We start from the raw sequence: 12,142 nt of genomic DNA, 5'->3' as shown, positions 1-12,142 counted from the left end.
GACAAAGAGAGTGACACAGAGAGAGAGAGACAGAGACAGACACACAGACAGACAGACACACAGATGTGCAGATAGAGAAAGACAAAAAATGGAGTGCATAGTCAAAGGAATCATAGTATTATAAATGCAAAGATACAAGTGACTTTGGAGATTATCTTGTGTAGCCCCTTTGGATAGATCACAACTCTATATCTACGGCTACAAATTGAAAAACATTGTCTTTCCAAGTGACCCTTAGAAGAGCCTGGTTTTAAGAACAATAATGACACTGATAATGCTAATAATAATATCAATAACAAGAGACATTTATATATAGTAACGCCTTAAGGTTCTAAAAGTGTCATATACACTGTCTTATTCTGAGTCTCATAACCCAATGAGGTACTATTAAGGCTGCTATTGTCAAGCATACTTTGTCTATGAAGTAATAGAGGCTCAGCAAGGGTAAGAATGACCAGCCTTTTGTACTCCTCAGTAACCACAAAATTAAGACCATAGTTATGGATCCAGAGAAGCTGGGATAACCCAGAGCCTTGAAGACAGCTTCAGAAAACCTGGCATGTTTCATAATTAAAAGAAGAAACCTGGAGATCCCTCCCCCATGCCTTTACAGACAAACCCAGGATTCCATTTATAATGACTTAACAATTAATCATTCTCAAAAAAGAAGAAAAAGTAGAAAATTTCTTTTCCTTTCTTTCCCTCATTTGACAAGAGACTTACTGAAACAGCTTGACAAGGATTAAGATATTCGAGGTAGGCTTTTCACAAATTGATTTGCTTAAGACAAACCTGGGCCCCTTTTATTCCTTATCATCCCCATGGACAAAGGGCATTTGGGACAATGTCTGATTCTTAGCAGTCCTAGGAAGGTCAGGTTCAGGTTTCAACATGATTATCCATAGGATTCTAGAGCCAAAAGAGATTTTAGATAATCTAATTCAAATCTTCATCTTGTAGAAGAAGAAACTGAGGTCTAAAGAGAGGTCAAGGAACGTTCCTAGTGACATAGATATTAGTGTCAGAACTGGAATTGTAACACATATTTAATAATCAGTTGGCATTTATGTAGTGATTTAAGATTCACAATGATTTTTACATGTATTATCTCATTTGATTCTCACAGTAATCCTGAGAGATAGGTGCTACTATTAACCCCATTTTACAGATGAGAAAACTAAGGGAGGGAAGTAAAGTGATTTGCCTGAGGTAGTTACTAAGTGTTTAAAGCAGGTTTTGAACTGTCTTCCCAACTCCAAGTCCAAGGCTCTATCTCCTGAGACACCAACCTGCTCATCTCCTGATGTCTATATCACAGGGCTCTTTCTACCAAGCACACGGTCACAATGGTGGTAAGAGTGGAATAGAGGATGGGCACAATAATTAAAGATTCAGTGATTTAGAACAAAATGGTCCCTACCATTAAGAAGCTGCAATTCTAGTGGAGAGGTAGGGGGAGGTGGCATATATACAGAAAAATAATATAAAGTAATTTAAGAAAGAAGAGATCAAAAACAATTGGAAGGAACAGGGACAACTTCATAGTGATGGTGGCAGTTGGATAGAGCCTTCATGGAAGAAGATGAGATAAGGATAGAGTACATTTCAGACGTGGAGACCACTTATAGAAAATCATGGACATGGGAGATGGAACGTGGTAGGCAAGGAACAACTAGGAGATCTCTATGTGATTAGAACATATTATACCTGGAGAACATTGTGAAAAAGACTGGAGAGGTAGTGTGGAGGACATAGTGATTTGGACTGGCTCAGAAGACCAATAAGAGACGTAAAAGAAGAATGTAAAAGAACATAGATTTTGTCCTTTGTAAAATGAATATATTGATCTGAAGATTCCCTTCCATTCTTAAAATTATGATATTAGAATATTGTGAAATATGAACAAAAATTTGTGGAGGAGAGATAGAGACAGAGAAAGATACACAGAGACAGAAAGAGACAGAGAGACAGAGACAAAGACAGAGAGACAAACAGAGGCAGAGAAACAGAAAGACACACAGAGAGAATATATGATAACAAGTAGTTAATTGAAGAAATTATGAAATTGAGTAACAAAATTATGTGATGATCAACTATGATGAACTGGACTCTTTTCAACAATGTGGTGATTTAAGGCAATTCCAATAACTTAGGAAGGAAAGTGCCATCTGAATCCAGAGAGAGAACTATGGAAATTGAATGGGAATCAAAGCAACCTTTTCACCTTTTTTTTTTTTTTTTTGTTGTTGTTGTTTGTTTTTTCTTTCTTGTGCTTTCCCCCCTTTTGATCTGATTTTTTAGTTGTACAGCTTAACAAATATGGAAACATGTATAGAAGAATTGCACATGTTTAATTATATCTAATTGCTTGCTGTCTTGGAGGAGATGGAGGAAGGGAGAAGAAATATTTGGAACACAAAGTTTTGCAAAAAATGATAGTTGAAAACTATCTTCGCCTGTATTTGGAAAAATAACGTATTATTGAAAAAAAGAAATTGTGAAATTTCTGTGGGGTCAGTGTGAAGGTAGTGAAGAAAATGTGGTGGGGTTTTTTTTTGAGACTATGATAAGATTAAAACAAAATTCAGGGATTACTTTAAAATGTGAGGAAAATATAATAGAATTTAATAGAAGAAAACATAGACTTAAGAATTCCTCAATAAAAGAAAGGAAAATAGCAGAAGAGACAAGAAACCCTTTCTAGCCCCCACCCAAATTTTAACATATGAGAAATATCTAAAATATAAGGAGATGGTGAAAATGAAAGGTTGGAATAAAATTTATTATAATGCTTGTGATTCTGGAGAAAAAGAGCTGCAATAATGATTTCAAATAAGGGAAAGATAGAAATTGATAATATAAAAAAAGAAAGAGAAACTGCCTATGGTACCACGGATCATGAAACAACTTTCTTTTTAGTCTCTTAAAAGAAAAACTAATTGAATTGTAAGACATTCATAGTAATAATTATAGAGGACTTTAATTTTCTTTTATCTCAGAACTCAAAAAATCGAATTGAATGAGAAACAAGAAAAACAGTATTGCAATAAATATATGCTTGGAAAAATACATTTGAAAACTGTAGTAATTTCTGAATGGGATATTGAAGAAAACACATATTTCTCAGCATTATAACATAAAATTAACAATGTTCAGAGGCATAGAAAAATCACATAAATATTAAAAAATAAGAATATTAAACATATCCTCTATAGACTGCAACATAATAAAAAGAATCATTATGGACCAAAAGAACAAAACATAAATACCCAAATATAAATTTAATAATAATTTTAAATGAATAAAACAATAAGTAATTATAAAAGAGAACAATTAGATAAGGTATCAGAAAGTTAGGGGCTAATACAATCCTAGATATCAAAATTATGTTTCTGAAAATTTATTTATTTTTTATTTTTTGCTGAGGCAATTGGGGTTAAGTGACTTGCTCAGGGTCTGGATTTGAACTCAGATCCTCCTGACTTCAGGGCCAGTACTCTATCCACTGTACATTCTAGCTGTCCACTGTTTCTGAAAATATTTACTAAAAAAATAAAAAAAATGATTATTAACTTAAGATGTAGGGGAAAACCCAGCAAACCCAAAAGAAGCTCAAAAGAAGCAATTTTGAAAATCAAATAAGAAATAAATAAATTCAAAAAGAAAAAGCATATTGAACCGAATGAACAAAACTATTTCTTTAAAAGACTAAATTTTATACCATGAACTAACCTGATTTTTAAAAGAAGATAATTACCAAAATTTAAAAATTAATAAAATGAATTCACAACAAAGAAGAAATAAAAAGGATTATCATAAACCACTACATCCAATTATATACTAACAAATGGATATTTAAAGGAAATGGATCATTACTTAGAGATATATTGTACTAAAATCAAATGTACCTTTCTAAAATCTCTGGAAAAAAAATCAAATAAGTTGCAATGAACCAGAAAAACAAGGGAAGAAAACTGTCCAGATCCATTTATCAGTGATTTCCACTCCACTTCGGAGTATGATTGCCCTTGTCAAAATCATTTTCAATAATTGGTAAAGAAACTCCTTGCTCACATTTCTTTTATGAGACAAATATGGTGCCTGAAGGCCATGAACTGGTAAGAATTAAGCAGAGAAAGAGAAATATAGAGTGATATCATTAGGAAATCTGGATGCAAAAAAAAAAAGCCAAAAAACTACATAAATGTATTTAGTATTCCCTGACAAATTTGCATTTATATCACAGATATAAAAATTAAGAAAACAATTATACAACAAATCATATATAACAAACCCAATAAATTGCATGATCATACCAGGAGATGCAGAAAGAGCCTTCAACAATGTACAGCATTCATTTGTTAAAAATCCTTAGGAGTAGCCTTGAAGGCCCTTCTTTAATAAGCTCAAAAGTCATATTCAGACAAATGAAAAAAAAGTGATATTTATGGTTCAAATATATGAGGACTTACAATATTTCTGTATTTTTATTTAACCTATGTGTTAGAGACTAAATGGAATTAATTTTTTAAAAAGTTTCCTTATCTCACAGAAATTATGGTCTAAGAAGACAAAATATAAAATAAACAATTTGGGGAAAATTACATATTTTGAGACTAGAATGGCAGGTTTCCTCCCCCCCCACCCAGAGAAGCAGAAATAGACAGAATAGCTATAAATACCAGAGTAGAATGCACTTATTAATATGCATTTTTAAAATAGTGAGAGATACTAATAAGCAGAGCTGTTAGAAAAGTCACTAAAAAGAGGGAATGAAACCTTTGGGGTTTAAAATAAAGCAGCTTAGGCTCTTGATGATTCTGTGAACTCTAAAGCTGTTGTTTCTAACTTTCAGAAACAAGGAACATATGAAAGGAAGTAACGAATCTTCTTCAGAATCCTGCCATACCTTTCAGATCAGCAGGCTTTCTGCAACCTTTTGAAGTTATAATCTTGAAACACTAGATCCACGGTTCACGTGGACACTTGGGAAATTCAGTCTGAGGAAAAACTATACACATGCTTGTGCACACATATACCCCCACTACTATTGACAAATAAATTACGATGGTTCTTTGTCAAACATTTTTTATGAGTTCACATCTCTCCCCCTCCTATCTTGAGAGGGTCTCCACAATGTGGAGGAATGATCTAAGTATGTAGGATTCATCTGCTAATTTATTCATTCGGTGATTTTTAATAGGTAGATAGGTGGCAGAGTGGATAGAGCGCCCAACCTGGAGTCAGGAAAATTTAAGTTCAAATCTAGTCTCAGTCACTTCTAGCTGGGTGACCCTGAGCAAGTCACTTAACTCTGTTTGCCTCAGTTTCCTCATCTGTAAAATGAGCTGAAGAAGGAAATGGCAAATCACTCCATTGTCTCTACCAAAAAAATCCCAAATGGGATCATGAAAACATGACTAATTGTCTAAACAATTGTATATTCAATATTCACAAGACATTTTACTTGGTTGGTAAGACCCGGCATCTGTTCTCATTGGGCTTCCAGTCTAATAATGGAATTAGGATGCGATGATAATAAGAATTGGATTTTATGTAGCCCCATGAGCGATACAAAGTATATTATCACCTTTTTTGACTTTCACAACAAACAGCCTCATGAGGTAGGTGGACAGTGTGATTATATACGAGTCCGGTCTTCTACAATCTGACACCAACCACATGAACCAAGACAAGGCAACAACCACTTATTCAGTGCTTTCTATGTGCCACGCATTGTGCAAAGGCCTGAAGCAACAAAGACATGTTAAAATCAATCAATCAATCAATAAAATATCCCTGTTTTTAAGAGCCTTCAGTTTAATGTGTGAGAGCCAAATGAAAATAACTATGTACAAATAAGAACAACCCAGGCAATAATAAATTGGAGCTGATTTCAGAAGGAAAGCCCTAGCATTCATGGGGTCCAAGAAAGGCTTCTTGCAGAAAGTGGTATTTTAGCTGAGATTTGAAGGAGGGAGAGGAGGCAAGAAATAGAGCTGAGGAGAGGGAGCCAACAGTGTAAATAATGCACTGAATCGGAGCAGTAAAGATGCGACGGTCATGGATCCCAGCAGGGAGGCAGGAGGACTAAGCTGTGAGAAGACTGGAGAGCCAGGAAAGAGTCATCTTGGGTTGGGTTTTAAAAGCCAAACTTGGTTAATTGAGCTCCTTCCCATTCTGGGCTGCGACTTCAGGCAGATGGAAGGAGACTTGCTTCTCTAGCTCTTCCTCTGTGCTTCTAGGCAGACCATGCTTGTTTTATTGTTTTGTTGCTTGAGGAGAATGAAGAAAGTGATAGAGAAAATATATGATACAGAATAAGCTTAAAAGCTGATTGTTAAGCATTTTCCAAGGCAGGCCTATATACTCCCCTCCCTTCTTCCTCCCTATGTGATGTTAGTTCCTCGAGGATGAGGACAGTTTTATTTTTATTTGTTTCTCACGTGCTTAGCACAGGGCCTGGCACTTAGTAGGCACTTCATAAGCCTTTTTAGATTGAGTAATTAATTGACAGGAGACAATAAATTCTTTAAGGGCAGAGATGGTCTGATTTCACTCGTGTATTCTCTCTAGGTTTTAATTATACCAGAGACTCAGATTTGCTCAGTTGACTTGCTCAGGATCATGAAGTTAGCAAAAGTCAGAGGCAAAAAGTGAATGCGGGTCTTTTTGTCCCCAAATTCAAGGTTCTATAATCATGCTGTGTTATAGCTACACAAGTAACTACAAGAGGCAGAATTCGGATATGATTGAAGAGAGTGAAATGCAGCCATAAAAGAGAGAAAGAGATCCTCTGGCTCTGGAAATCAGAGAAGGCTTCCTGGAGGAGATAGCACCAAGTGAATTGGAAGAGGCGAGACTTTTTTTTCTGCCTTCAGAAGTTTTTTTTTTTTAACTAAGGTTGAGAGGCTGATGAAAGAGCTCATTAAAGCACCTTCTCCCACACGTAGGCTCTGCTGAATGGCATCATGAGATTTCTCTGGAAGCCCCAAAGTAAAGATTCTCAGCTAGTGTCAGATTTCATTGCACAACACTCATTGGCTGCTTTGCAAACTGCCTGACCTCTGCCTCCATGCCAGGGTATAATACTTCTAACTTGACTAAAAATAAATGCATTGCGTTCTCTCTTTACAAGGCAATTTTTGGAAATCAATGACAGTTATTTTTGTAAGAGAGGCTGGGGGGGGGAAGTGATGAGGAATCCATTTTCTGTGTCCAATGTTGGAAAGAATAATTATATTAAAGGCTATGCGATAAGCTTAGTCATTTCCTCTACCTAGATTTAAGATTTCCTCTATGTGAGGAAATCCCAGTGATTAAATTCTCTCTAACAACATAGATTGGCAATTGTATTGTTAAATAATCAAAGGATCGTCAATCTAGAATTGGAAAGAGTTTCATAAGCCATCCAGTTAACATCTTAAGTCTTTTTTTAATTTTAATTTTTGTATTATTATAGCTTTTTATTTACAAAACATATACATGGGTAATTTTTCAACATTGACTCTTGTAAAACCTTCTGTTCCAGCTTTTCCCCTCCTTCCCCCCATCCCCTCCCCCTAGATGGCAGGTACTCCAATACATGTTAAATATATTAAAGTATATATAGCATCTTAATTTTATGGATGGTGAAACAGATGTAGGGAAAATAAAAATGACGTACCCAATATCACTTAAGTTGTGTGAGGGATGGTGTTTGTAACTTTGGTCCCATAGTTTCAGATCCATAGTGGCAAGTGACCTGTCCAAAATCATACAGTTAGGATATACTGAGTTGAAATTTGAATTTATTTTTCCTAATTCCAAAGCTACCTCAATTCCATTAGGCCAGATTGCTCCTCTTTACTCATATCTCACTGTCACATGCTGTTTCGGCATTTGGTTGAAAAGAAGAGTCTCTGAGTTTAATGTCCACGTGTCTACAGCGAGGAAGACCTGGTTTTGAATTTCATTTCTAGGCCCAAGTTTCACGCCCTGAGCAGATGTATTTTAAGCAACGCTTCAGAGTTTACTAAGAAGATCCCAACTTGGTTGCCACTCTCACCCCTACCCAGCATCTCTTAAATCTTAAGTCATCCCATGTACAGAAGTGTCCCTGCCTTTACAAAAGCTAAAACAGAGGAAAACAAGTTCCAGCACGGTCTTGAGATGGAATTGTTTTATGTGTGGGCAGATCCATAGCTAGGAATTTTTGTACTTTTGGCAGCTACAAATCACTCCGGGCAGTCAACATTCATGGGTACTATGGTTGACAGTAGCGGGGAGGTGATGGATCACCTATGACACAGCAAACTATCTGGCAGTTTTCTATTTCAATTAATTCTTTTTTCTTTTTATTTAGTATTTTATTTTTACCCAATTGTAAAAAAAACAATTTTTAACATTTGTTTTTAAAACTTTGAGTTCCATATTCTCTTTCTTTTTTCTTCCCTTTCCTCTCCTCTATTGAGAATACAAGCAATTCGGTACAAGTTATACATGTATAGTCATGCAAAACATTTCCATAATACTCATATTGTGAAAGAAAATATAGACCAAAAAAACCTTTAAGAAAAAAAAATTAAAAGTATGTTATAATCTGCATTCAGATACCATTAGTTCTTTCTCTGAATATGAATAGGATTTTTCATTATAACTCCTTCAGAGTTGTCTTGGCTCATTGCATTGCTAAGAATATCAACTAATTCTTATTGCTAAATGGGTATTAAGCTCTGTTGCTTCTAAATTTCTGGAGGACTAGACGTTTTTCAGTGTATTTGATCATTGCTAAGCATATCAACTAATCCTTATTGCTAAATGGGTATTAAGCTTTGTTTCTTCTCAATTTCTGGAGGACTAGAAGTTTTTCAGTGTCCTTTAAATCAATGGCCTAAGACAAAAATCCAGTTGCCTCACCCTAGTTACAAGCCTTGAAATGGACTGCACATCTGTCAAACTAGGATCAATTTAAATTTAGAGATAGTCATTGCCAAATTGGCTGTTGCATGATGAATATTTCAGGCACAGTAACTCCCAAGGACCATCTCTCATGCCATCGAGATTTTGCAGTCTTTGTTGGCAGATGGAGTACCCTCACTGATAAAAGCATGAAACACTAAAGTCACTGGTAGATTTCTCTTATCTGTCCCTCTCCATCCTCTGTCACCCCAAAGAATGCACAAAGTCACACCGGATTTTAAATATTTTTAAACAAAGTCCCTAAATCGATCAAAAAAAGGAGAATGCATTTTAATTATTGCTGTTGTTCTTGATTTTGGGGATTTTCGGAATAGCAAAGTATTTTGGCATTATCATTGTAATAATCCCTCTATGTAGTATACTGTATTCATTGTCTACCTGATAGAAGCATCATTCATTCTCCCAGGCAGATAGGAAAATGGAAATTCAGAATTTTGCCCAAGATAATGCAAGAATTAATGAAAATAATAATTTATCATCCTGCCTCTAGTCTCTCCCCACTCTAATCTCTCCTCTACTCAAGCTTCTGAAGTAATTTTTTTTTTAAAGCATAGGTCCCTGTATATCACTCCTTACTCAATAAACCCCAATGACTCCCTGTTACTTCCAGGATAAAATTCAAAATCTTCTGGTTTCAAATTTTCCCTAATTGTCTTTTCTTGCCTTTTCATTCTTCTTAGGTTTTAATCCCTTATATCCATGATTCAGTCACAGTGATATATTTGCTGCTCTTCACATATGACATGCCATCTCCTGGTTCCATGCCTTTTAATGGCCGCTCCAAGACCTGGAACATTGCCCACATCACCTTTGCTTTTTCACTGGCTTCCTGAAAGATTCAGCTCAAATTCTGATTTGTGCACATATATTGCATTTAACATATTTAACATGTATTGGACTACCTGCCATAGAGGAGGGGGTGGGAGGAAGGAGGGGAAAAGTTGGAACAGAAGGTTTTGCAAAGGTCAATGCTGAAAAAATTATCCATGCATATGTCTTGTAAATAAAAAAAAAACTATAAAAGAAAAAGAATATAAAAAAATTCTAATTTGTGTTTGTGAGTTCACTGGTATAGGGCACTCCTACCTTACTCCAAGTTTGTAAATCCACCCAGCAATGCACATTGGCAACTCATCTGCAATTTATGATCTTAATAGTCTGGGGTCCCTAAGAACTTAAGTGACTTGTTCAGAGAAGCAGAGTTAAGTTAGTCCTCAGACTCATGGTTTTAATCAATCACTTAAGTGACTTGTTCAGAGAAGCAGAGTTAAGTCAATCCTCAGAACTCATGGTTTTAATCAATCACCAAACCATCACTTACTAAATGCCTACTATGTGCTAAATGTGCTAGCCTCCAGGGTTAGAGACCAAAGAACAGAGCTGTCTTTTTTACTCCAAGGCAAGTCTTCCATCAATTGTATCATGCTAAGCACTCCTGGTTGGCCAGAAGGTGGAGGAAGGATAATTTCAGATGGCATCTGTACGACTTAGCTCACCGGATGAAAGGTTGCATTGTCCCCTCTGACATTCTCAAATCAAAGTTACAAAAACATCCATTATTAGTGAGGCTCAATCCAGAATGCTTTCTTTTTGTTGCTGCCCAATAGTCCATGAAGAAAGTAGATTAAGCCATTATTTTGCCCAAAAAGTAGATTAAAATGAGAATAGGACAATTGTAGACATAACGTTAGTATATTTTGGGAGAGAATGAATGTGAATTTGTAGAAATCTCTGATATGTATAGACAGAACATGGGGAGAGATCCTTGGTTTGTTATTTAAACTTCAAAGGAGTGTCCATTTTTTTCATTTCAAATAAACCTGAGTGATGGATATGTCTATAACTCTTGGGTTTGATCTCTTAAATACACAATACCAACTTGCAGTTTTCTTGTTCTTTAAAGTTTAAAAAGCATGTTCCTCCTAACAATGCTCTAAGAAACTCAGTATAAATTTTATTAGCCCCACTTTATAGATGAGCAAACTGGAACACAGAATACAAAAGTAAATAGTTGGGGCAGCAGTGATAGTGGTGAGTGTCAGAGAACAATTAAGACTTAGGCAAGAGTTGCAACTTAAAGCCTCTCCTGATTCTGTTTCTATCATTATTTCCACCAAACCATGATGCTTTAGTACTTATGATGGTGACCCACTGCTCAGCTTAGTATGCCAGCAATACATCTTTCATGCAGTGAGATTTCTGTTCACATTTTCTCCATCCACAAATCCTATCCAACTTTCTTTTTTATATTTTATGTATTTTTAAATGATAGCTTTTTTATTTTCAAAATACATGCAGATAGTTTTCAACATTCACCATTGAAAAACCTTGTGTTCCAAATTTTTTCTCCCTTTCTTCCTCTCTTCCCCTCCCCTCGATAGCAAATAATCCAATACATATGCAATTTTCTAGACATTTCCACATTTATCATGTTTCACAAGAAAAATCAGATCAAAAAGGAAAGAAAATGAGAAAGGAAAAAAGGAAACAAACAACAACAAAAGGTGAAAATACTATTTTGTGATCCACATTCAGTCCCCATAGTCCTTTTTCTGGATGCAGATTCAATTTTCAATGGCCATATTGAGTTTCCCTTTCTTCATGAATGCCCACAAGGATCAATCAGTCACTGAGCATATATTGAGCTCATACTCTGTACCAGGCAGTGGGGATACAAATACAGTGAATGAAACAATCCTAATTCTCCAGGAGGTTTTAGAGTTCTAGAGTTCTACTCTAGAACTTCCTAGAGAAGTTAGCATTTATATAGCATTTAAAGGTTTACAAAAAAAGCACTTTGCAACAACCCAGACAAGTAGGTACAATTATTATTATTTCCATTATGCAGATAAGAAAATTGAAGGTTAGAGAGATTAAATGACTTGCCCAGTGTCTCTGAGCTAGTAAGTTTTGAAGGCAGCATTTGAGCTTTAGTCTTCCTGACTCTGTCCATAGCGCTACCTAGCTCCCATTCCTTAATTTGTCTAATATATATCTAGCGATATGTTTGCAAATGTTTAACGACCAACTCTTTGGAGGAAAAACAAACTATACATAACACATTTTTAAGTTTAATCTGTATTATCAAGATTTTCTCCATCATTTCCCAAAGTCAGACAATCAGTAAATCAGGACCTGATTTGTAACATTTGCTGATTTATGTATTGTACCACATACATGA

At 35.5% G+C, this 12,142-nt stretch overlaps 1 long non-coding RNA gene across 1 annotated transcript; it reads left to right on the top strand.

Annotated features, from left to right (window-relative positions):
* Window positions 1–411: 411 nt before the first annotated feature.
* Window positions 412–5,087, top strand: LOC127539183 (uncharacterized). The gene is made up of 2 exons (XR_007947878.1): window positions 412–756; window positions 4,856–5,087. It is a non-coding gene; the product is annotated as an uncharacterized LOC127539183 (long non-coding RNA).
* The last annotated feature ends 7,055 nt before the right edge of the window (window positions 5,088–12,142 follow it).

The sequence above is a fragment of the Antechinus flavipes genome, chromosome 5 (genome assembly GCF_016432865.1).
Source record: "Antechinus flavipes isolate AdamAnt ecotype Samford, QLD, Australia chromosome 5, AdamAnt_v2, whole genome shotgun sequence".
Classification (NCBI taxonomy): Eukaryota; Metazoa; Chordata; class Mammalia; order Dasyuromorphia; family Dasyuridae; genus Antechinus; species Antechinus flavipes.
The sequence above is the reverse complement of the archived record's forward strand: the minus strand, read 5'-3'. Positions and strand labels throughout refer to the sequence as shown.